The 27,041-nt window shown below is 41.1% G+C and overlaps 1 protein-coding gene and 1 pseudogene across 2 annotated transcripts in view; both read right to left on the reverse strand.

Annotated features, from left to right (window-relative positions):
- Positions 1–27,041, reverse strand: part of NCKAP5 (NCK associated protein 5) — an 890,605-nt gene that overhangs the window by 809,727 nt on the left and 53,837 nt on the right. The window lies entirely within an intron of this gene.
- On the reverse strand, positions 26,221–26,297 carry LOC122482319 (annotated as a pseudogene).

Here is a 27,041-nt window from a genome sequence, read left to right on the forward strand (position 1 = left end):
GTCTCCCTCTCTCTCTGTCCCTCCCCTGCTCGCGCTCTGTGTCTCTCTCTCAAAAATAAATAAACATTTAAAAAATTAAAGAGTGAAAGCTCCTATACATACAGTCTGAAACAGAACCGGAGACTACAGATGGGTTAGCATACAGCACATGGGAATAAGAGAACTATGGTTCAGTCAGCTAAATTGACCTCATTAGGTTATCAGAAATTTTGATTCTATGACAGAGTAGTGAACTTTTAAAAATATCTTTTCCTCACAGCAATCATGCAAAAAGCCAACAGTATGATGTTGCTAAATAGGGTCAAGCATTATGAAGTGCTTCTTACTGTTTTTGTTCTGATAAAAACAATTAGTACTCTATTCCTGAGAATCACTGATGGACACCAGTTCATTCAATAGGTGATTGTGTTTCCTGTGATACAGTCTTCCCACGCTTTTGCACAAGGGCAGTCATTGGCTGGGGTCTTCTTTGGGGGAGACAAGCCCTTGAAGAAACAATAACTACAGATTTTCGGAACTGCACCCTGGAAAACACAGCCCAGCCTGCTGTGGGGGTAAAAGGCAGTGCCCAGTCCTGCATCTTTGAAAGCATGGCTTAAAAATAGCCCAGAGCACTTTCCTGTTTGGAGGACTCAGTAACAGCTGTTCATAGCCTGCATTTCTTTCATACTTCCCTCCCTACCACAAAGAAAATACAAAGTAGCACTGGCTATAGGAATGGACGTTATTCAACATTAATGTGCCTTCAACAATAGCACAGGAAGAGTCATAGACACAATGAAGGGAAAATGGGGAAAACTCAGGAGGAGCAGAGAGAGCAGGGAAGAGATACTTTTAAATAATGAGAAATTTAAAATAAGTACGAAGGCAAGAAAGAAAGGACAGGATTTGAAAGGTTGCTTCTGAGAGGTGATACGGTGGTGTGAAAAGGGCACTGTGGGTGGAATTCTAAAAATCAAAGTGTTTGTTAGCTCTGTAGCTAACTAGCCATGTTTTCTTGGGCATGCCCCTAAGTATCTCCATGTCTCCTTCCTAAAATGGGCAGAGGACGGCAGAAACAGAGCCAGTCATCTTCTAAAAATCCCCTCTAATTCTGAAAATGGTATGTGGTATGAATGTGGACTATAGACAGCAGAGACGTTGGGAGAAACACTGGATTTACCCTCCAAAGAGGCCCCTACAGAAGGAGTTCAAACATGAAGCAAACTGAAGTATACCCAGATTCATGGCCACCTGTTTCTACCATCCTAGAAGGGCTGCTTAATGGACAGTGAGAAAGTGGTTCTTATCCCCCATGCTATAGTGGCAACACCCAGGGAGCTGCATGGTCCGAGATCCACAAGCACAAAATTCCTTCCTGTATTCCATGGTTCCTTGAAGTTTCTATCCCAGGGTTCACAAGGCCAAGATGGCAGAATGCATGTCCTTTGACTGGAGGCCATATAACAGGCGCTGAGCAGATAAAGAGCAGGTAGAGCATAACAGGTAAAGAACAGATGTGCTGGAGTCAAACAGACCTGCATTCTCAATTCTGCTGAGTACAGATCCATGACCTTTGCTAAATATGTTAATATTTCTCTGATTTTCAGTTGCCATTTTCTTTTAATTTCTAAAAATTTAGATAGAAATGCAGTTATCAAAGTGCATGCCACAGGGTAAGCACTCAATATACATCACCTGTTATTATCTGTTATAATTATTTTCATGGAGTGTTTTCCTTACTTTCCTTGGAGAAATATCCTTTGGCTTTCTGAATCAGCCTATCATCTTTGATGAAAACATAACAAAGGACCTTCTGGTACGGGATGGTCAAGTAGCAGTGGATCACATATTGACTAAAGCTTTACCAAGCGGGCAAAAATTAGTCTGTAAGTTCCTAAAATGACCTACTTAGTAAGTAAATCCAAACGCTTAAAAGTTGGACTCCAATTTTGTAGATGGAGTTCCACTGGGCAACAAATGTAAAATTTTACAACCAGCATAGATTTGCCAAGCGTTTCCCTTATGTTCACTCCTTCCATCAAGAGAAAAAGACACAGCAAGTCTCCATTTGGGCAGTTTCACAAAATAGGGTATTTCTTCTAGCTCTCCTGTGACTGGACTAGGCTGAGAAATCAGCCAGAAATAAATGTAAACTATAGGCCTATGTGCTTCTCTGAAGTTAAGACTCACTTTAATGTTAGTCTTTTCTGTAGACACAGGGATAGAACATCTGAAAAAGCCTACATAGGACAAATCATCTTAACTGAGAGAAGAACCCTCCGAAAAACTAGCTAATATTCATGGAGATAAAACTGAAAAGTGGGTGACATAGGAGATCTTTCTTGGCAGAACTGGGAGAACAGACAATCTTCCCCCAGAAGGGCTCATGAGAGTTTCTGTATGAAAGGAAGGCTTTGATAGAACTGTATTTCCTAGTAATTTTTTTTACTTCTAACACACTGATATGGCCTTCTTACAACAAAATAGAATCATAGAATTGTAAGGTAGCAAGAAACAATATAGAATGTTTATTTGAAACTCTTTATTTTATTTTCCCAAGTAATTAATTCCTTGTCTGTATTTTAAAGTGGATCCCAAATGACCTAAATCTCAGCCCAATAAAATCACATACAACATGTGGCTTTGTCATTATTTTTTATTTTTATTTTTTTGCTGGGCACCAAGTAAATCTGTCCAAATGTCTAAATTCCTGGACACTGGAGCCTTCAACTAGAACATGGTGGCAGCGGTATGCCTAAGGACCTGCCAAAGAAAACAGAACACCAAGAAACCCAGAGGTTCAATCTGATGAAAACTGTGGTAATCAAATCTTCTTAAACCTATGGTTTCTGTCTTGCATGGAACACTGGCCAGGCTCCAAAGGGAGATTTCCAGGGTGCGAGGTAAAGGTGGTTGTGGAGGAGGTTGGGAGAAAACAGGCTAAGGATGCTGGCAGAATTCAGGAGCCAGGGGGGTCTGAGAGACAAGGCACCAGTCCTGTAAAAGGTCAAGGACCTCGCTTTGGCAATTTTGTCCTTTTTGACATAACATTTCCCTAATGTCCAAGTTAGGAGCACTCACAACAAAGCTCCCTCTGCCCAGTATCACTGACTAAAACCCTGGAACTGGGTACAACCCAGGCATTGCAATGACCCTTACTCCCATGTCCTGAGTAGAGTCTCTCTAGGACATAGGTCCCTAGGAAGGCCAAGAGTGGGCCATGGAGAGTACTTAAGATAATGCAAGTTTCTCTAGCTCCCTCCCTAGGGAGCACCTATTCTCAGGTGATTCCAATCCTAGCCCACAAAGCAACACAAGCAAATCCTGTCAATACCAATTTTAGATTTCTTAGGCCCACTCAGTGAGCCGCTAAGATCTGCCCATGACAATAATGTGTGCAGAATAGTGCAAGAGAATCACCAAGGTTATGACTGAATCTAAGACCATCTCTTAGTAAAAAGATCCAGGTAAGCAATAACAAGAAGGGCAATGGCCAAAGGCAAAAAAAAAAAAAAATCCTCCACCAAAAATTCAAAACACAATCTCTATGGCAGGCTGTGTTCTGCACTGTCAGCATAATGAAGGCAAGGTCTCGAGCCAAGAGACTAGGGTTTGCTCAGAAGGAAAGTCAAGTGAGGACACAGAGAGAAAGAGGCACGTTATGTATCCTCATTCAGTATTAAGCAAGTATTTTTAATACCACTGGACATAACCAGTGAGACCCAGGCAAACAGAACTGACAGAGCTAACTACAAGGTTTGTGGTGCTTGATTCCAGGAATATGTTCCTTTTTAGCCAAGTCTTCCTTGTGGACTCAACCTCTAGCTGTATGCTTCGCATTCACTAATTTTATTATCTGTTTTATGATTTCTGTTAAGACCTAGGAGTTTTCCTGAAGAAGAGGCCTAACGTAGGCCTGCTCACTTTTCCAAAAGAACCAGAAGAAACTTCAGGCGAAACACTAAAATGGGGAAATGGGAAAAGAGTGCAGTTTGATACTGACAGAGAACATTAAAAAGTTCTCAAACTCAGCTCACATTCACCGAAGGTTTTGTATCCATCTAGTTCAATATTCATTCATACATTTATGAATTCATGAATTTATTGAATAAATATTGGATGTCTATGACATCAGGCCCTGTTAAGGTACCAGAGAAATTGTAATAAAAAGCTCCTCTTGTGTAGTTTTCCACCCAGCCTGGGAGATGGACAATACACACATAGATAAGTGTTTTCATGAGTAATACAAGTAATAGGAGCAATCAGTCATGAGCAGAGATCCCTGTAAAGTGAGGCAGGGAGTTTTGGCACCAGACGGAGGATCAGTGAGCCTTACCTCAGATACAAACAGAGTTCAAGGGGCCTCAAGATGACCAACACAGCCAAAGCCAAATGGGCCAGGTTAAGGTGAAAAACATGATGCAATGTAGCTAGTTCTCTCTGGAACTCCCATTTTCCTGGAGGCTTTCTGTAAGACCCTCCCAGCCACTCTAGGCCAGGAGACTTGCTCTCTTCTGTGACCCTACACCTATTCTGACTCTACTGCTCTGCATAATATCTGCTCCATCAGTGTCAGATGCTAGATCTAGTCTTTTGTGTGTAGGGCCATGTCATCTCTGGAGAGACCCGGGTAAAAATAAAGTCTTGGGAGTCAGGAAAGATGTGAATTCTAATTCCAGCTCACCACTCACTTGTTGCAAACTAATTTCTCAACCTCCACTACAAATGGGATGAGAATGCTAGTACCTACCTTATCACACAGTTGTAAACAGGGTACAGTACAGAAAGAGTGCTCAGTAATGGGAGTTGTTATCAGCAGATGAGTCAGGGTCTTATGGAAAGGAGCTATGCCTTTGATTTTCAGTTATGTCCCCAGTACTTATAACACAGTATGTTCCCTATCAGTGGTCTGTGAAAATAGCATTACATGCTCCCCAAAGCACTATTTGGAATCATCAGGGATAGATTCCTTGAAAGATTCTGTCACTGGGGCACCTGGGTGGCTCAGTTGGTTAAGCATCTGACTTTGGCTCAGGTCATGATCTCACTGCTCATGAGTTCGAGCCCTGCGTCTGGCTCTGTGCTGACAGCTCGGAGCCTGGAGCCCCCTTCAGATTGTGTGTCTCCCTCTCTCTCTGCTCCTCCCCTGCTCATGCTCTGTCTCTCTCTCTCTCTCTCTCTCTCTCAAATATAAAATAAAATAATAAAATAAAATAAAATAAAATAAAAATAAAATAAAAATTTAAAGATTCTGTCACTTACTAGTTATATTACCAAGAACGATGGTTCTTTGCCCCAAGCCTCAGTTTTCTCATCTATTAAATAGGAATGATCATACCAACCTCATAAAGTTACTAGCTACAACCCATGAGATAATATATGGAAAAAAGAAAGCATTTCCTGATCTAAACTTCTGGTTCAGTGGCTCTTAAGTCTTACTGATTTAAAGTCCAGTTATGTGAATCCACAAATCCTTTAAAAGGGAATTCACAGACTGCGTACCTCTCTTTGACAAATCCTTCCTGGACTGGAAGAGCAGGGTGTGGTCAGATCCATTTAGCTGTTGCCTAGACCAAAGTCACAGAAGAGGACCAATGTTTCAGGTGTATGTGACTCAGCTCGTGGTTATCGGAATTCCATGTGTTTATTTCCAAGGTGAAGGTCATTAATGGTCTCTGCACTGGTAAATCTGACAAACTGCTTTGTATTTATTTCATGTTCTACATGAGCCATGTGATATCTTAAATATCTCCCCAAGTAGCAGTAAAAAGCTGGGTGTAGCTAGGGAAGGTCACCATGCCCTAATAGACATGTCCAACAACTTTGTGCAATTCTAAATGGTACTCTGATCTTGATGGGATTTACATTTTACTGATACACTTCAATGTGCTGTTGATAGATGTAAAGCAGTCAAAGAATAAGGCAGACATGAATGCCAGTACAGGTCCACAGGGCAGAAATAAATGAGAATTAGCATAGGAAAAGAAAAAATAGCCTGAAAGCAAAAATTACAATTAGCCAATGACCAAACACCTCCATACTATTCTTGTTCAAGACCATCACATTATCCTCATGATGACTTTGGTAAGCTTATAAAATCCAGTACCAGTATGAACATTACTGAAATATTTTGTAAACCCAATCTGTAGACATCATGAGAGCAAGGAATTTCATCCATTTTTGTTTATTGATGGTGCCTGGCACAAGTAGGTACTCAATAAATAGTAACAAAAAATGAGTGAATGGATGAGAATCTTGTTTTGGGGTTTCCTACTGGATTCCTAGTGTATCTTATATTGCTGTTACACTGCACTTTGTGTTCGTCATCATCCTTTCACACAATTAAAACTTTCCACCAATTATTATCTATAGCTGACTTCCCCGTTTGCTTATTTTCTATAACTGACTTCCCTATTTGCTTATAGTACAGAAAAGAGTAATAAAGCAAATGGGCAGTGCCATCAAAAGAGAACTGAGTGTAATGAATAAATGATGAGGTCAATCTCAGGCAGAAAGACAGTGACAAAAGGGAGTCTCTGGAGGGTCTAAGCCCAGCCAGATCCCTATGCCCTATCACCTGAAGACCTCTCTGCTCACTTTCTGGGAAGTAATAAAGTAGAGAAATAGGGTCAGGTTGTTCGTCCATGGCCAAGAATTCATTCCACCAGGGAAGGATGGGTTTATGAGAATAAGTTGGTGATTCTGTGGCTTATTCTACATGGACACACATTCTTTGGATTCGCCTTTCTATTAAGACATCATGCCACCATAATGCATAATCCACCCCTTCTGATGTGGCCAGTAAGAGGCCCATATAGGGCCCCTTTCCATTTCTTGTTACCATTACAGAGACATACATTTACCTGTGCAACTTGAGACTGATTCTTCATTGTACCTTAACTGTCCGTCTTCAACAGACCAGACAGACTTACCAACAAATTTGCTCATACAGCCAACTTCTTATCTTGTCCCAAACCTAGGCCTTACAGCTTTCCCTTACCCTCACTTCTCATACACTAAAATTCCTTAATTCTCTCATAATAATCTTCTTCTCTACATTCCCACTACCATGGTCTTAGTATAACTTCATCTTGGATTTTCCCTAAACTAACAGAAATATTTCTTAATCAAACTTTATGCCTCAAGTCATGCGCCCCTTCAATCCATTTTTCATACTTCCCTCCCAGGTGTGATTCTAAAAAGCAATCCTGATTATATGTCCTTGTATTGGAAAACTAAATTCCTTATCACAGAACATAAGGCCTTTTGTAATCTGGCTCCTGTCACCCTCTCCATCCTCATGTTCAACCTCTCCTCTGATGACGCTCCACCTCCCAGCTCTGCTCACCCACTTGCCATTCCCAGAGCACCCTAGTTCTCCTTACTATTATGCCTTTTCCTTTACAGTTCTTTGTCAAAAATGTCCTTCCTTCTGTCATCCGCCAGCCACTCTCATCTCTAAACCTATCAAACTTTTGATTCCACTCTAAACCTCTGGTAGGATTCCCCTACATCCATTAGGCAGATCCTCACCCAACCCATCGTGAGTTTCCCCAGCACCTGCTCTTTCTATGATAGCAACTATAATACCAGATTAAAAATTACTTGCTTACTTACCTCTCCCTGAAGTTAAAGACCGTGTTTCATTTATAGGAACACACACACAGAACACAGTCCTCAATACACAGTTAACACTCACTAACTCAATGAATAAATAAATTCATCATTGTCTCTCAGTTCTGCCCTTCCATTCTTCCAGCAAATAATTTAGTTTCTGATCTCCCAGATGCCAGAAAGCAGCCACTTGAGTACTTAAAAAAAATCAACTGTACTGTAATGCTACTTAGGAGATTGAAGGGATAGAAAATGCATCCTACAATACTCAGACAAACTGGTCTGTAAGAAGGAAAGAACAAATATCCAATTACTGTGTTTGAAAGGGGAAACTGAAAATACAATCGTTGGCAGAGTTCTTCAATCAGATGCCTTGTCTTCTCGCCATCAAGGACTAGATACACACAGTCTGGAAACACTCCAACTCTTAGTGCAGTTGACAGGAGACTTGACCAAGCAACCTGTGCACAGATTTACACACTCAGAATGAGCTGATGACCAGCTGTCACCTGCCAAGAACAATTACAGCTTAGACTCATCTGAGATTTGTCAAGTCCAGGGACAGGGCAGTTCTATTAGTTATTCTAACTGCTATTTCATGAAAGCCTATTTCTGAAGGGCTGTAGTTATCTGTGCATAGAAAGACTTCCCAACTACTAAATAACAGGATGATGCAGAAGGATTCAATCCAGAGGCATGGGCATGGAAAGGGAAGGTTGGGCCTCAATGAATTATACCTAGGAATAAATCCACCAACTCATCTGGGTAGTATAAATAGTAGACCAAGGTAGAGTTACCAGCTAAACATAACATTTAAAATAAACAAACAGTAAGGCATTTCCTTGCTGATTACTCTCAGGCAAAATTTTATGCCTGCCTCGTATAACGTCATGATGTCTCAGGATCTAAATTAAATAACCCACTTGCTTTGACAGATCATTTGTTTATTCAGAAATTCATTAAAACCAGGAGTGTGTACAAAATCTAACAATATTCAAGCCTCCAGAATGTTTTTTTAACCATGATTTCAGTCAAATATATCTAACAAACTGCTTTTGGAAATGACATTAGCAAACAAGTTTAATTCTGTGATATTATTTATAGACAAGCTGACATTACTCACCTAACAAAGCCATGCTTGTCTAATCCCTGATTAATTACAGCAGAAGGAAGCCTTGTAGAAGGGGACATCTTGCTCATCTGGAAAAAGGGTGACCTTGTGGGTGACACATGGGGCACCTCTTGAACCCAAGTCTGGCCTACCTGTTAATTTCTGACTGAAGATTACATGCTTTATGAAAATTTCATTTTCACATGCTTTGTGGCCAGCCACAGCCCAATATCTTCTCCCAAACCCACCGTGAGCCCTCCAGCCCATCTCACCTCTCTTTCCTTGACTCCTTAGACTACTTACACAACCTTGCTTTTGCATGTAACTTACACATAATCGAAAAAGTAGAACCATCTGATGAAATTTAGGACAGTGCTAACTAAGCACAGAGCAAATACCCAAAAAATGCTTTCTGAGCTTTGTGTCTCTTTTTACAAAGCTTGTGGTTCTCAAGGTGTGGGGCCCAGCAGCAGCAGCAGCAGCAGCATCACCTGGGAACTTGTTAGAAATGCAAATTAATGGCCCCACCCAGACCTGCAGAATCTGAAACTCTGGGGATGGGAGCGGTCACCTGTGTTTTAATGAGCCTTCTACAGGATTTTGCTGGAGTCTCAAATTGGAGAATTGCTGCATTAGGATTACAAGTCTGCACCTATTTGGAAAAATTTGACCAGTTTATGAGAAGGGGAAAATATCAAGGTTCTTATGATGAGTTCGAATAAGTTAAAAAACAAAAGAATTTCCAATTGTCTTTGCAAAGAACTACTTCTTGCAGAAAGTAAACACAGTAAGATTAGGCATCTGAAAAACAAACAACAAACAAAAACCCAGGAAAATGTTTGTCTAATAAAACAACACAGATTATATTTCTAATTATCAGGAGAATCATTTAGCACTGAGTGTCAGGACAACCACAGCCTCCTGAATTAATTCTGATTCTGAGCTGAATGAATGTGCCAAGCTTATTCCCATGGAAACCGAGCACGATACAGATTGATAGGGTTATAGAACATATAACAGAGCTAAGGCAATTGCCAATTTTAGAAGATTAGCATAGAAAATTTGATGCCACACATTCATTTTCCAAATATCAGATGTGCTTCATCTATATTCGAGGATAAAGGACTGTCAAAATTTGATTTAAGAGAAAAGAAAAAGCCCTAGTACAACACAGCCTATCATCTTTGAGTTCTGGCCAAAATGAGGCAGAGGTTCTGTTTTCTTAATACTGCTTTAATTACAAGGAGACCGTTTTGAACATTGGTATTAAACAGGTTGCTATGGCTTCCTGCCTAAGAATTTGGCATGCAAGCTGCAGTCATGGGCGAGCTCTGAATGGTCTGAATAAGGTGCACACGAATAGAGTTTCTCAGCCTAAACCCCTGGCATAGAGCATCCATCAGGAAGAACACCAGGAGGTAACAGAGCACTAACAGAGGCACTGTCTCTCTTCCCTTTCCTAGACACTCCTTCCATGGTTCTTACTGATCACCTGGTCATATAGAACACTCTCCCTGTATAAAAAGAGGCTGCTTCAAACAGCAGCAGACCTGCTGCGGCTGTTTCTGAGTACGGAGAACCACGTGGAATGTTGTTTAGACTTCCAGAAGATTTGTTTGTTCCCTGGGCAACTTTGGCGTTTCCAAATTTTATATATGACTGTGACTAACAGGGAAGAAAGCAAACAAGAAGTTCAAAGCTGAGCTAATTATGCTCAGAGACACGTTTTTGTCTCTGGTAAATAATAGAGAAGTAACCACAGGGGATTTTATCTCTGTGTTCCCAGAGAGATACAAAGACCCTCAGGTAACACAAACACCAGAATGTTCAAAATGAGCAAATGCAATCTGCATAGCTATGTTTATGCTTAATATCTATTCAGATATCTAAGACTCCTTCTGGCCTGAAAACTCTCCACTTCTCTGATCTCATAGCTTCTCATAGGGATGGTGTCTTTGAAATTTCACGCCAGGTTTTCACAATTTAGGTTTTTGTCAAGAAAAGAAAAAGTCCATAAGCAACATATGCCACAAATTTGAGGTTGTTTTTGTAAACACCCAGCATTTGAGAGCTGTGCCTGACATTCAGAAAAGCTAGTGGTAGAGTTTCATATTTTGAAAGGGACGGGAAGAGAAACATATTTTTGGTAAGCAAATTGTCTGCGTGGGGGCTCCAGACAAGTTCATGGATTCCTTTCAGGATAGAGTAGTCCCCTCTTATCCATGGCGGATACGGTCCCAGACCTACTGTGAATGCCTGAACCAGTGGAGAGTACTGAACCCTATATATACCATGTTATTTCCTATACATACATACCTATAATAAAGCTTAATTTATAAATTAGGCACAGAGAGAGATTAACAACTAATAATAAAATAGAACAACTAAAATACACTGTAGTAAAAGTTATTTGAATATGGTCTCTCTCTCAAAAATGCCTTATTGTTCTGCACTCATGCTTCTTGTGATGATATGAGATGATTAAATGCCTACATGATGAGATAAAGCAGGTGAATGATGTAGGTGTTGTGACGTAGCATGAGGCTGCTATCAACTATCTGATGATGATGATGATATGTAAGGAGGAAGATCATCTGCTTCCAGAACACAGTTGACCAAGAAATGCTAAAACACAGGTAAGGGGGACGTCTTTATTTACATTTACATGTAATGAAGCACAATATGTGTGAGGGAAAGGTGAGGCAGAGGTAAGAGATGGAACTAGTAAAGGGTATTTATTTATAAATAAAGGACCAAAAAGAAAATGATAAAAACAGCAAAGACATCCTGTAAGAGAAGAAGGAAGTGATTTTACCCTATGTCTTGCATTCAGCTATGCTGACCTGAAGGTCTAGAGAAGGTGAAGGAGTTTGTACTCTTTCTCCAAAAGGTCATAAACTCATATCCTAAAGCTTGACTTGATTATCTCATAAGCTTTGATAGGTCATTATCTCAGCTCCCATAGATAAATTTGTTTATGGTTCCAAGAATAACCCAGTCCTCTCTGAAAGCTAGCGGTCACGCCCAGGCCAGTGACCTCCTGATTCAAGGAACCTGCTGGCTGACAATATTATTTGAATTCTAATACAGGTTTCCAACCCAAGATTGTTTTCTTTGCATAGGGAGAAGTAGGCTCTGCAAGACTAACTTGGAAGTTATGGGTAATATTTCAGTTACTGGATTGGGGCTGCCAGATGTCACTAGCTTTATCTCCTTGTTTGCAAATGTGAGGCAGATTGACCAAAGTCACTTAGGGACTTATATCAAAGAATTATTATCTATTTTTGGTTTGAAACCCAGTACCAAATTGGTAAAATTAACCAGACTTTAACTGGGAAAAAAAAGTCTGGTTAATTTTCTATTATCTGGATGTGATATAAATATTTAACTCACAAAGCTTATTTGCAAGTCTCAACTACTATCACAAGAGAAGGAAATACTCAAATCCTTTGACTTAAGTCAATCATCTCTGGGTTCTAAAAATGCACAAGCTAGATGGAATCAGACATTTTTAGAAAGTTAGGTGATAAAAATCCATGCCAGGTGGACACATATTGCCACCTCATCAGAGATTAAAAACCACAAAAACCAACCCATGACTCATGGCCAAGGAAAAGTGACATACAAGCCACGTGTTATTCTGCAGATCCCTTGATTTTCACAGGTAAAGAATGGATCCCAATTTGTTTCTGATGCAATACTATTTTTTCAAAGAGTTTCTCTCATCATTCACAAGGATTTAGAAGAGCATATACTTTAAACATTTATAAGTCTGGACTTCATTACCTGGAAGTGTATAATTATTCAATCTGAAATCTTCAGAGTGTAAATCATCTTGTAGCAAAAAACACAGAATCTTATGAAAAGGACACACACTGCTTTTAACAACTTGGAGGTCTGATTTTAGATTTGAAAAGCAATGCCAACCATAGATAATTGATTTATTTTTTGTTCTATTTATTTTTATTCAAGTGTAATTAACATGAAGTTATATTACATTCAAGTATATATGATCGGATGATTCAAGAATTCTATACGCTTCTCAGTGTGTATCAAGGTAAGTGCACCCTTAATCCTCTTCACCTATTTCACTCATCCCCCACCCACCTCCCCTCTGGCAATCACTTACTTAAGTGAAAAAAGTCAGAGAAAGACAAACCATATGCTTTCACTCAAATGTGGCATTTAGAAAAACAAATGAACAAAGAGAAAAAGAGAAACAAACAACAACAACAACAACAAAAACCCAGACTCTTAAATACAGAGATAATTCATTTTTCAAAGCAGACAGAGGAAAATTCTATTTGCTATTAATTCAACTATAATTTAAATTTGGAAAGACTTAAGCTTCGTCCTTTAAAAAAAAAAAAAAATACTCACTTGGGGAACCTGGGTAGCTCAGCCGGTTGAGCGTCTGACTTCCGCTGGGGTCATGATCTCATGGTTCATGAGTTTGAGCCCCACATCTGGCTCATTCCTGTTAGCGTAGAGCCCGCTTCAGATCTTCTGTCCCCCTCTCTCTCTGCCCCTTCCCTGCTTGTGCTCTCTCTCTCAAAAATAAATAAATCTTAAAAAGAATATATTAAAAAATATTCAATAGGGTAGTCACTGTACTCCAAATCTTCCAAATGAGTGAGGTCTCACCATTTATTCAACCCCTCTGAAGTTCACAAAAGTGTGACTTTTGGCAAGGCTTTTCCTTGTAATTTACAACTCAAGTATATTTATCAGATTGGAGACACTGCTCCATTGACACATGTCTTTCTGCAGAATTTTGGAAAGCAAAAGAGTTCTGAGGTACAACTTGAGTAGAAGTTCTGCAAACCAGACACAGCAATAATTTATCTCAAATATCAGAGTGTCAAATGGAATGGCCACACCTGGATGAGCCAATAATGCCCTTGGCAAAACAGAATCCTTAAATTGATTTTAAAGCTAACAGGGTGTCCATCAATAGATGAATGGACAAAGAAGATATGGTATGGATACACAATGGAAAATTACTCAGTCATAAAAAAAGAATGAAGTCTTGTCATTTGCAACAACACAGATGGACCTAGAAGGTATTATGTTAACTGAAATGAGTCAGATAGACAAAGACAAATATCATATAATTTCACTTATACGTAGAATCTAAGGGAAAAAAAACCAAATGAATAAACAAACAAAAACCAGAAATGGATCCATAAATACAGAGAACACACTGATGGTTGCCAGAGGGAAGGGGGATGGAGAGATAAGCAAAATGGGTGAAGGGGAATGAATAAGTTAGAGAATATCTTCCAGTTAGAGAATGAATAAGTCATGAGGATGAAAGGTAGAGCCTGGGGAATGTAGTCAATGGTTTGTAATAGTGTCGTACGCTGACAGATGGCAGCTACACTTGGGATCAGCATAGCATAACAGATTTGTCAACTCACTATGTTGTACACCAGAAACAATGCAACATTGTGTATCAACTAAAATTTAAAAAGTAGAAAAAGAAAAGTTTATAGTGTGGCTTTGGGCAAAATGGGAAAACCAAACGTTAAACTGGGATTACAAACTGACTTTTAAAAGGTCTATCTTGAAACATTTGAAAGGAATTTAAGCAAATAACTAATTCTTAGATAGTATAAATTATCTAATATTAAATTTCCCTCAGAAGTGAACCTTAGGGTTCTTATAATGGTGATATATTTGTGACATAAATTTCTTTCCCTATAATATTTCTCTCTTCTCCGCTCACTGATGCCTACAGTCCCATCATTAGAAATTTCCAACTTTATCACTTATTTAAATGCACCACAGAGGAGAGGCCCATTATTCTTGCTCAGTCACTGAAACCCATCTTTTGCTAGGAACACACTGATAACTGAAATCTTCTTTTCTCCTTTCTTTGGTATCTCTCACATTGTACAAGACACTTGCTATCATGGAGTCATTGAGCTCTAAGGAACTTGACAAGTCACTGGGGACCCAACCTGTTATCACAAAGACAAGCCAGTGAAGCTGAAGCTCGGAAGGGAAAGGAGAATTGTCCAGAGTGTCTCATCCAGTTAGTGAAAAAGCTGGGACCAGAGTGTGGAGCCCAGAGCCATTCAGCAATTCACTCCCTAGGCATTTACTGAGCCCTACTATGTGCTGGACACTGCATTATGTTGGGGACATGGCAATGAGAACTGTAAATATCTTCTCCTATAGAAGCTTGAGATCAAAATGAGTTCCCAGACTCAAAAACCAATACAATGAATCTACCTATCTAAGTGTAATTATAGAAGGGAGTCTTTGATTAACTCTTTTCGATTCCATCTAAGGAACTTAATGACTAAGATATAAAGATTATTTCCTTAGAAGTTTTCCCCTGAAAATAAGTACTAGAATTTAGATTCCACAGACACATTTTTGACTGAGATTTCCGCAAATATAATTTAACTCACTAATGAATTTTTTTCTTGTATAGAGCATGAATAGAGAGCTCAAGCATTTTAGTTGTATACTCAGAATTAAAGTTGTTTATTCATTTATTTAGTCTGTTTATTAGGTGTGTATACAAAGATGATGGACACAGAAATATTGATTTGATTACTCCTGATAGTCAGATCTAAACTAGTTACTATTAACAATAGCAAAGTTATTAACTTTTCTAATGGATCAATTTGTACGTTGTCATGGATGATGGTGAGTCTTATTCAAGTGTGAAACCTTAGTCCATTCAATTTTCCATTAATTCTCCCAGATAATTAGTTTCAAGAAATACCACCATGTTACATCTTACACTTTTCCAGTCCCCCTGGGAATATCTGAACCATGTGACAAGATCAGAAACCACAAAATTCAATAAGGAAGGGGCATTAACACTCAATACTGGACAAGCAGTGTTTGCTTCATGAAAGCATCAAGTCTCCCTACATTTTTTTTCACATCATGTACTTGTCACGACTGAATGGCCACTGCTTTGGTGTCTGGCCTTGGGTTTCCCCCACATCTCAAAACTCCATGACAGCTCTGTCAGTCCATGTGCACATAGCTTCATCTAGTTTACAGGCACCTTTTCCCGAATGTGCTGTATTTATATAGTTTGGGAAATAAGCAGAAAATACAATGCTTAGTTTGTGATCTACCATTTCGGTAGCTTTTGCAAAGCCTCCTCCAAAGGTATATTATGGGCCACTGCTCTGTTTCATTCTGGAACATCACATAAATGCTAGTTGCTTTCTCAGGGCTGAGTGAGCAAAGAAGAAATTGGATCCATGTGTTGGAAAGGAGTTGTGTCCTTGCCTGACTATAGAGTTACTCCAGTCTCAAGACTGACTCAGTTTTCTACCTTCATTCCTCTTTCTGTCATATACGGAGGTTATATTCTTGGTATTCATACACAGCCAAAGGGAGGAAAGCCTCCTGAACCCAACTCCTCAAGCGCATGCTTTAAGCTTCTATGACTTCCATCTGTGTGGCTCCCCACTGGGGCTCTCTCACCACCAGAGTTCTGAAGGAAGCATTGCAGAAATTCAGAGAAAAAATGCTGAATTTTTAATATAGCTATATTTTTTAAAGATTTTAATAGGAGCACAGAGCCTCAGACATAAGGTGCTCAATGAAAATTTGATAAGTGAAGAATGGATGGTGAACTTCCACGTGTGTCTGGGAAATGAAAAATCTCCCTGTGGAGGGAGGTGGTGCCTTTTCCCTGCTCTGGACAGTGGCAGGCTTCAGGAAAGATCTTCCATTGTGTACAAATGAGTGAGCCTGCTTCCTGGGCCTCTTGAGAGTGGTTGAGCACCTCCAGCTCTCAGGAACGTGCCATCTTTGGTTATTTAATTAAGAGAGTGTATGGATCACTTACAGTACTTGCCAGGATAAAGCTTTACTTAGCGGCTGCAGGGACACATAAAAGGAACAAAGCCAGTGCCTCCAGCAATGACACTTTGTTTTCTCTTTATTAGAGTGACTGTTATCATACATGTTTTCCTTTTTCCCAGCCATTCATGGACCATCTCTCAAAGCTCCCCTCTGCTGGGCCAGACTATGGTAGACTATGGACAAGTTAAAATCCCTGTTCCATCCCCTAGTTCTTACTTCATCACATTTCTCCCTGGTACTGGAGTTTAACTTTTTACTTTCTCTCTCTCTCTCTCTCTCTCTCTCTCTCTCTCTCTCTCTCTCTGCTCTTGTGCCACATGATACTTTATAAGTAGAGGAGAAAATAGAGGCTCAGCAAAATGTAAAGAGTCGAGGAGGGCACACAGCTAATCAGTAGCAGAGCTGGTCTTATTTTATAATGCTAAGAGCTGTGTGTCCTTTCTGTTAGCTGGTTTCATTTTCCTTTCTAAAGGATCCCTGCAGCAACACGCTTATCAACAGCAGCAATAATCTTGAGCTGGATCCTCTCTGAGCAGAGGACTTTGAACACTACATGTGTGACTTGAATGGCTGTGCCTTCATAATAACCACTGCATTTGCTTTTTTCCAATTTTCCCCTGGGATCTGGTAATCACATAGGAAAAAGGATAAATGTTCTTCCTGCTCCTGAAAGACTAAGACTCCTTTTACTTAACTCATTTTTTTTTGTTAAAATGTTTTTTAATGTTTATTTATTTTTGAGAGAGACAGAGACAGAGAGAGATCGAGGGTGAGCGCACAAGCAAACGGGGGAGGGACAGAGAGAGAGAGGGAAACACAGAACCCAAACAGGCTCCAGGCTCTGAGCTGTCAGCACAGAGCCTGATGCAGGGCTCAAACTCACAAAACATGAGTCCATGACTCAAGCTGAAGGTGGACCCTTAACTAACTGAGCCACCCAGGTGCCCCTAGTTAATGCCTCATTTAAAACAAGGTTTTGTCGTTGTTGTTATTTCCAGACAGGATTTCATTAACCAAGAAGTACAGATCTGATCCTTAATTGAATATTCCAAATAGTACAGAGTATAGAATAACTAAGAAACTGGCCTGTGGTGACTTTGGTCAGACTTGGTTCTAGTTCAGAAACTCGGTGCCCACTCTTGCTAACTTAGGTGATTTTAAGGAAGCTATTTAACCTTTTAGAGCCTCAGTTTCCACATCTCGGAAACAGGAATTATGCTACGTGCATCACAGGTTGCCGGAAGAATTAGATGCCTATCAACTCTATGAGAGAAGGACAACAGTTTTCTTGGTCACCATAGAATTCTGTGAAGAACCAACCACGATAAAGATATGTTGAAAGAAAGAATCAAAATATGTATGATGGATCTGTGCAGTTCCTGGCACATCACCAATGGCCAATAATCTGTGTCTAAGTTAATTTTCCATCTTTCTTCTTTCTCTTTCATCTCTCCAGAAGATTGGGTTCCATGGTATGTGTAAAAGTAAACATTTAACGGATATAAATTCCAACACTGGAAGAACTTTTGTAGAGTCACATGCCAGAAGTCCTTCAGAGATGAGAGGAAGAGTCTGAAGATAACGGAGTCACTCTGGATTAAGTGTAGGATACCAGCCATTCTTTGTTATACAGCATACTGCTGACCATCCCCACCAGAGCTCAGAGTAACAAAGACACCTCCAGGGAGGAATCAAAATCTGGGATTCCTGGTTATGACTTTCTTCTTCGTCCCGAGTAAAAACTCCGTCCATACACAATGACAAGCACTCCAGGCTTTTCAAGGGCTCCTGGGGAAAGCATTTCAACCCAAAATATCATCTGTGATCTGTTTTCCATCACAGAGGGGAAAAAAAAAAAAGGTCTCATGTTGGACATTTAGCTCCATGGGAAACTACCACCGCAAATTGAATTTTGAAAATTCAATCCAATTTAAAATGCATTAAGGCCTATTTAAAAAAAAATCTTCTGGGGAGTCCTTTGTTATGTCAGGAATTTCTCTGGAAAGACGAAAAGCAACCACGGATGCATCTTTTGTATAAACCTGGATTCACATATATAGAACTTTCTTAAAATGAGGTATGAGGGCCTCAGGGCCTGCACCTCTTCCAGGCACTTCTTCAGAGAAGCTTTCCCCATTCTTGCACTGCTCGGAACACTAGTAGAAGCTCTCATCACAGCACACAGGAAAGTTTCTACACACGAGGGAGGCCAGACTGTTATCTGAGTAAAAAGCTCCAGGGAAACTACTACAGAGGAGAGCCACCATAAAAAGTGTCATTGAAGCTATGGCACTGAGATGGCATTCAGAAAGAAGCCAACCCCAACACCAGAGGAAGGGGAAGCCAGAAAGCTCACTGATCAAAGCACAGAGAGGCATGCTCCTCTCAACTTTGAAATGTGCTTAAGGTACACCTAGATGGTACAGGTATTAGCAGCATGAGTGCTGTGGTAAGAGAGACCTCGGAGTTTCCTAGTCATGTGATCTTGGACAAATTATTTCATTTTTAGCCTCAGTTTCTTCACCTGTATAAGGGGATGCTATAGTATCTCCCTGTAGAGTTGTTGTGAAAATTAAATGAACTAATACAAATAAAATATTTAAGTCCAGCACCCAGAATATAATAAATATGTTATTGGCTATAATTGTTATCAATAGCACCAAGTCAGATGAAAATGAAAAGCCATATGGAATGATTTAAGGTCATCTGATTACTCACTAACACCATCATCATCATTCCATACTAAATGATCACACACTGAGGGGAATGTGTACTGGTCTCTCCTCTTTCCATCCCCAGAATCCAGTATCCCCAACCAATGGCCGGATTATGGTCTCTTTCCCTCCTCAGAACCCAGTGGTCCTGTGCTTCATTTTCTCAAAGTCCTTTCTCAACCAAATGACAATCGGATAAGCTTCATGTCAGCCCTTTCAAGGGACATAATGCAGCTCAGTTTAGCACTTAAAAACTAATTTTAATTCTAGAATCTCAGTACCAGTCAGTGCTCACATCCAAGGTACCAACATACCCGAGTAGAGGATTAGGCCCTAATTAGAAGCAGGTCCTAAAATATTATATGAGGACCCTGGTGTTTCTGCTCGGTTTAAGTTACACTGACTTCCAATCATGCATTTTATCTTTTGGCATGCATACATAGGTGCCCAATAAATGTTACCTTTGGTGATAATAAAACAAAAGGCTAACTTTCAAAAGTGAAATAACCAAAAGACCATTGTCTGCATTCTTGGCAGCGGCCAGAGAGCCAGTTTTCCCAAGTCAGCAGCCTCTGAGGAGGCTGGCCAGGGGCCAATTCCCAGGGCTGGCGCATTCCTGGGGCCTGGCAAGAGGCCACTGGGACCCTGTTTCCTCTTGCGTTCTCTTTATGTAGCGGAAAATCTTTCCCGCTTCGAACCCTCCAAGTCTGTTTTGCCCCCTTCGAAGTAAAGAGAGAGAGAGTCACATGGGAAATGATCTTCAGCCCCTTCTCCAAATCAAGTCTCCCACTGCTCCGAGTTGGCACAGCTCAAAGCAATTGAAGGCATAAGACAAACAAAAGAGAGCTCGGCTCTGCAGCCCAGTCTCCAGCCTGATTCTATCAGGGGCAGAGGGCCTGGGGCCGAGGACCCAGCAGGACCCTGTGCACAGGGAGTCATTGTACACTTGTTTATAAGGCTATGGGCACTTCTGCAAGCCTTTGGAATAAAATTGCCTGTTATAAATAGACATTGGCTGAGCTTCAAGGGTGAGAGAAGTAGGCCAAAAGTTCCAGAAAAATATAATGCTCCATATAAGAAGGTCTGGAGTACAGCTCATTAACAGGGGACTACTGAGGTAGTTGGCCTAAGAAGAAAGGAATCCAAGGTCTTGTCTGATACAACCTGTAGCTAACACCTGGGGAACATTTCTGGCTGGTCACATCATGGATATGCCATTCGGTTTTTAAACATCATATATGAATATACGCAAATCAAACATTTAGAAAAAAGTCTTTTCTGAATGTCTCTTTCCATCTGCAGACAAAGAAAACTGCCATCTGGAGTTGCGACGTCAGCTGGCTCCACATATTTTCAGGGAGGAGGAGGAGGTAACACGCCGAGCACTATGTTGTGTGCTCCATTTGAACCCCTTCCCTTGATTCTAACAGCCCAAGCTCTTTCTACTACATTACGTGACATCTATTTCCTCTGCAGCCTCTAAAATGAGTGCTCTACACACAGTAGGCTCTTCGTATGTGCTTTTCGTGAAGCTGCCCCTGCTGCTTATAGTTTTGAGAGGCTGAAGTTTAGCAGTGAGGAAAGCCATCATGGCTATAATATGATACGTTTCATTGGCATAGAGTCCTACAATCTCTAAGACAACTTTCTGAGTCTTTGTTTCTCTTATGTTCATGGCAAACCCACTATCAAGGAGACAGAGATTCAGAGAGTTTAAGAAACTTGCTGAAGGCCACACATCTACTGAAGGTCTCACCTCAAGTTCAAATATGCAGACTTGGAGTTCTAATGCAATGATCAATCCATTATATGACACCCAAGCCACCCCACAGCATTGCACTAGGCACTTTTATCAGGACCTCTTAGACAAGACAGTGTCACTGGCCATGTGGAACTTGTGCTGTGAAGATACCACATCATATTGTTCTGGTTAAACCAAGTTGTTACCAACTTCCAAGGAAATGGGCTCAAAAGCAACTCATAGGAAACTGTTTCTAATAATATAGAAATAGTAACCTAATCTGGTTTACGATAGTGTTTTCTTCCCATTCCAGACTAGGTGCGGTATAGACTATAATAAGATAAATGTGCTGAATGTGTTCTGTTGGCCCCTAAACATCCACTTTCTATCCTTCTTTACCCTGCTCTGTGCCCCCGTGATGCTATGTAGGCCCCTTTCCCTCTGGTTTCCAAGTGGGTTCAGCAAATGGGAGGTGCCAGAAGGCCCTGGAGAGTGGGTGGGGAAGTGGACTTTTCATGCCCTGATCCCCACCCTGCTGGGCCAACACTGGTTGGCTGCATCCCTCTATCTAAGGTGACACTTGCTACCAAGTGGCTCTCTCCTTCTGGCCACATGGTTGTATGGTCACGTTATTCCCCTGCCCTGTTATCCTGTTGAATTCCCTACATCCTGCCCCGCCTTTGTAAGAGGTCTTTTATTAAACTGTCCTCCACGGACACCTGGGTGGCTCAGCTAGCTGGTTAAGTGTCTGACTCTTGATTTTGGCTCAGGTCATGATATCATGGTTCATGGGATCAAGCCCCACCTCTGGCTCTGTGCTGACAGCATGGAGCCTGCTTGAGATTTTCTCTCCCTCTCTCTCTCTGCCCTCCCCTGCTCTCTCTCTCCCTCTCTCTCAAAATAAATTTAAAAAATAAATTAACTTAAAAAATAAATAAACAAACTGTCTTGAGTGTGCCATCAGTTTCCTCCTAGGACCTCAACTGATGCAGTAAATAAGGAAATAATATTGTTGATGCAGTCTTTGTAGGAAAAACTATGTAAAGTTCCTAAGGTCCTCCTAAGAGGATGAAAAATTCTGACCTAAGAGGATGAAAAATTCTGACCACTTTAGATCTGGCTCTCTTCTACCTTCTCTTCCTCTTTGCTAGACCTCACCAAACAGGAAGTAGGTCAGATATTGTGCCTCAGGGACCTATCAGCAGAGCTCCAAACCTGGCCCACAAGATCTCAGAGTAGCTACCTACTGCTGCCACATCTGGCTGGTAATTTCAAACACTTTGCACTCAGCCTTGTGCCCACTCACACCAGATTATGGCAGCCTTCATGACCTGGCCATCCCCAGGGACAGCAGGCCTATGACAATAGTTCCTCCTCCCAGAAAGGCCAACAGAACCTACTTATCTGCTGTCTCTGACAGATGGATCCCAGAGTTTATCAGACCAAATGATTTTATTTCCCTCAACGCATCTATGTGCATGAGAGCAGTCAATGAATTAATTGTATTAGGAAACCTACCAAGCTGAAGACAATTGCTTATGACAAGGACTAGAAAGGTGCTGAAAGACAGAAGGCAAGCAAACCTCAGAGGCATCTTCGGAAGTGGACAATTATGATCCATTAAGCCTAGTTAAGGAACTGAAATTTTTGAGGAGGAAACATCTGAAACTGCCTGGAATGCAAAGGAACCTGGAGGAACCACTGTTTGGGCTTGTAGAGAGCAGCCCAGACAAATGGGATTCCGTGTTAGGCAAGAATTGCAAAATTAGTACATGAAAGGGACAGCATTGAGGCAGTGCATCTGGTGTTAAGTGAAGCGTTTTAATACAATGGCTCCTGGTTTTGCTGTTGAAATATTAATTGAAATTGGGATGAGTATGAGGGCTGTCACATGAATAGAAAACTGGCAGAAAGATCATAAATACTGGCTAAGCTGAGCCAAGGCAACAGAACATGGCAATAGAAAGGGAAGTGAAAATGCTGCCTAATTCCCAGCCATGAACCCTGTGGATGCTTACTAAATATTAATTGAGAATAATGAACTATACTAGAGGATGGTAAATTAGTGTGAGACAGGCTGCTGAAATACAGCTAATATATATGTACAGTTGGTATAGCATACACTGAAAAATGAGAAGAAAGGAAATCAAAATGATTTAGCTGTGTGATGTACCAGGAAGCGTGGGTAAGAGGATGGGGGAGGGATGGCAAGAGGGACAAGAGGAAAGTTAAGACAATAATTCAGGATCACAATAGAGCTTTCTTAGGGTCTCGGCAATTCCTCAAGTATAAGCCAGGCACCTTTGAGTCATACTCTATTCTTTTAAGACATTGTGGTTTTCTCAATAAACTTCTTCAGGGACCTCAGGGACACCACAGATTAAATTTGGACCAATTTCATGGATGGAGATAAAGCTGTCCTCCTTGGGAAAGCCCTCTCTGATCAATACAGTCAGAAGAGCAAACTCCTTCCTAAATCCCATCACTCTTGTTTGCACCACTGTATACCTCCTGGTATTACTATGATTTGTATATATGTGACTATATTTTGTAAAGCTTTGTAAAATGGAAATCATGCTTTGCATTTCTAATTGAGTGCTAAGAAATAGCACTTCACAGTGCTAAGTGACCTTAGTAGGTGCTCAGTTCCAGTGCTGATCAATTAGGAACACTACAGAGGAAAACACGCACCTGTCAGGGAGAACACGCCTACTGGGTTGGAAGACCAGCTTCTAAGGAGATCGATAAAAGCTCTACCTCTTGTTATGGACAAAACACTAGAGAATCTGCCACGGGCACAATCTTAGGCTGCCAGAGGAGGATACAGAAACCTCAGTTGCCATGGAAACTTGTATGATCTGATGACTCCCATTGTTGAAATATGGTGAAACACCAGGAGAATGACAAGCAGATCCCTGAGCTCTAAGAAAACACAGAACACTCCAAGCAAATGTCGCTGCTCATTTGTACCTATTTCTTACAACGCAGTATCATTTTATTGTAAATAACAGAGCATTTACAAAGGGCTTTCAAAATGTTTCCAGTTCCTATCTTGATTAAGTGATCTCTGAGAACCCCATGTATGTATAGGTCTATGTCTGCAGCAGGCAGACAGCACTCACTGCAGCAGGTGAGTACAGGTGATGGAGCCAGGTGTTTCTGAGATCCTGCTCTGTGACCTGGGTAAGGTCAGCCATCTGTGTGCAGGTCTTATGGACCAGGCTTGCTAGACTAATGGCAGAGGAAGCTACCTAATCACTCTTGGGTCAAAGATACCTTTGAGAATATGATTATAGCTATGGACTCCCTCCCTATAAAAAAGTGCACATATGCACATACATATAAAATTTAATACAATGCATTTCAGAGAATTCAAAACCCCTGGAGCCTTTTCATAAAGTTGCCCGATCAAGCACCTTGGAACTCAAGAGGGTTGAGGTATTATGTTAAAAATCTCTGATGTAAAACAAAAGTCTTTATACACATACTGGAATCATCCTTGGTAAAACTGAAAAGGTTGTCGTCCACCCTCCCAAACGTTTGATCCAGCGCTCAGTGCCTCCCTCCTCCAGGTAGTGCCCCCTTACTCCATATCCAGTATCTCCTGATAGTGTGTACTGAGTTCACAAATGGCCACTAACCTGTGAGTTCACTCATTCATTCACTCATTCATTCATCCATTCATTCACTGCATGGCATGTTTTTCATGTGTCCAACTTGAGGGACCCAAATGTGAGTATGACAGGGCTCATGTCCTCTAGGACCTTACAATTCAGCTCAGTCAGGCCTGATTTTGCTTTCCAGGGGATACTGGGCAATGTCTGGAGACAGTTTTGGTTGTCACAGCTGGGGGAAGGGTGCTATTAGCATCCAGTGGATAGAAGCCAGGGGTGCTGCTAATATCCTACAATGCACAGAACACGCTCAACTTTGCAACAAAGAAATACAGCGTTCAAAATGTCAAATACACTGAGAAACCTCAATTTATGACAGACAGGCATGTGACAAAATGTTGAATGCAGTGAAAAAGACCAGAGGTAAACATTATGGCAGCTCAGGAAAGGGCATTTTAATAAAAACTTTGGAATATAGGATTATGGCAACAGACTGCCTTACTTTCAATGACAAGAGGAAGGAAGAAGGGAAGAGAAGCCATTCAGGGTAAGCCATCACCATACTGAACAGAGTCATTCCTCTGTGTAACACCAGAGAAGGGGGCATCAATTTCAAGTGGTGAGCAAGCAAATGGCATTTTGGGGGGAATCCCCTCAGGGGAAATGATGTTGGCACTCTACCCACCCCCATCACTCAGGGGCTCACCCAAAAGAATGTGCAGCCATGTGATCATTTCATCACTCAAGTTATAAAACCTGTTGCATACTGCGTGACAGCTATACTTTGGATGCACCTTGTAATCCATAATTCCTCCCTCCTCTACTCCCAATCCACTCTTTATCTCCATCTGGTACATGTATACACCACAATGAGTCCCCAGGTGGGTAAAAACACAAAGTTATAGATACGATATATTATAGAGAGATTTTATATATATAAACACTATCATAAACTTTAATCTCCGTGGAAGCTGGTTCCAAGACTTGGTTAATCAGAAAAGGCACAAGACCAGAAGTCAGACCTAGACTGAGTTCCAACCTATGCATTCTTTATTCTTTGTATCTCCCTCCCAACCTCCAACCCTTTGACAACCGTTTTAGTAAAATCAGGCCTGGTCTGTCTCATCAGCAGGCAGAGATATGGGAGATGTGCTGATACACCTGTATACTTCTAGCCTGTTGAAGCTGGGGCTGTTTACAATTGGAAGCACAATGCAAGGAGCTCCCAGTCACTGCCATACACTCCCAGTCACTGCTTCTGAGCTGCTACCTGTGGAGTGACAGCATGATCTGGAGGCAGCCACAACGGAGTTGAAATCCCAAGTCTACCACACATCAGTTCTACAGCCCTGAGGAAATTCCTTAACCTGTTAAGTTTCAGAAGTTTTATTCATAAAATAGGAATAATTAAGTGTCGTCGTTAGTGAATGACAATTTCCATCTTAAGCACTGAGCAGAGTGTCCTGGCACATAGTAAGCCTCAGTAAATTTCAGCTATTATCACCAAGGGAAGAGAGCCATCCTGGTTCATACTCAGTGCATTGTCACTGCCTGAACATGCTAAGCTGTCTGCTAAAGTGGCTTGGAGGGTAGACTTTACCATCATCCTTGTGTAGGAGCCATGCTAATATTCTCCGTATCACTCCAATTTTTAGTATATGTGTTGCTGAAGCAAGCACAAAGATTTTTTTTTTTATCTTTAAGCAATTTCTACACCCAATGTGGGGCTTGAACTCACAACCTGAGAGTCACATGCTCCACTGACTGAGTCAGCCAGGCACCCCAGTAGACTTTACCAGTCCCCACTGCCAACATACTCTATGTCCACTGCTTAGGTATATTCTGTTTCTGCTCCTTTGTCCTGCCTTCCACTCAGATTATTTTCAACAGCAATATTGCTCATATCTCCAGCCTCCCTCCCAGCACTGTTCTTGGTGGGTTCTGATATTTTCCTGCTCATCTGGGGCCCCTTTAAGACCCTTAGCAACCAGTTATTTTGGGCTGTGCCTACCTGGCCAAGCCTCCCTGTCTTTTCCCAGCCCATCTGCACCAAATCAATCCATAGCCCCCAGGTGTCTATGCTGCTGGAGAGACCTGGTCAGGACATTCCTCCAGCATGTTCTTGACCTGCCATGATAGGCTCAGCTAGGCTGCAAGGCAGATTCATTATGTATTCACTTAAGCATTTGACACTTTTCTCCTTCCACCATTGTCTACTGTCAAAGGGGAGCAGTCAAAGATTCAGCACAACATTTTGGGAAGGTAGCTACCCCAGGCCAAAGCCAGTCTGTTCCCCACCTATTGCTTCTTCCCAAAAATGAGCTTTGGCTGGATCCTCAGCACCACACCTTCCCACCCACACCTGGATCCAGAGCATGGTCTCTGTTCTTCTTGGGATATCCAGGAGACAGCCAAGATAACAG

This window comes from Prionailurus bengalensis, chromosome C1, assembly GCF_016509475.1.
Source record: "Prionailurus bengalensis isolate Pbe53 chromosome C1, Fcat_Pben_1.1_paternal_pri, whole genome shotgun sequence".
Lineage (NCBI taxonomy): Eukaryota > Metazoa > Chordata > Mammalia > Carnivora > Felidae > Prionailurus > Prionailurus bengalensis.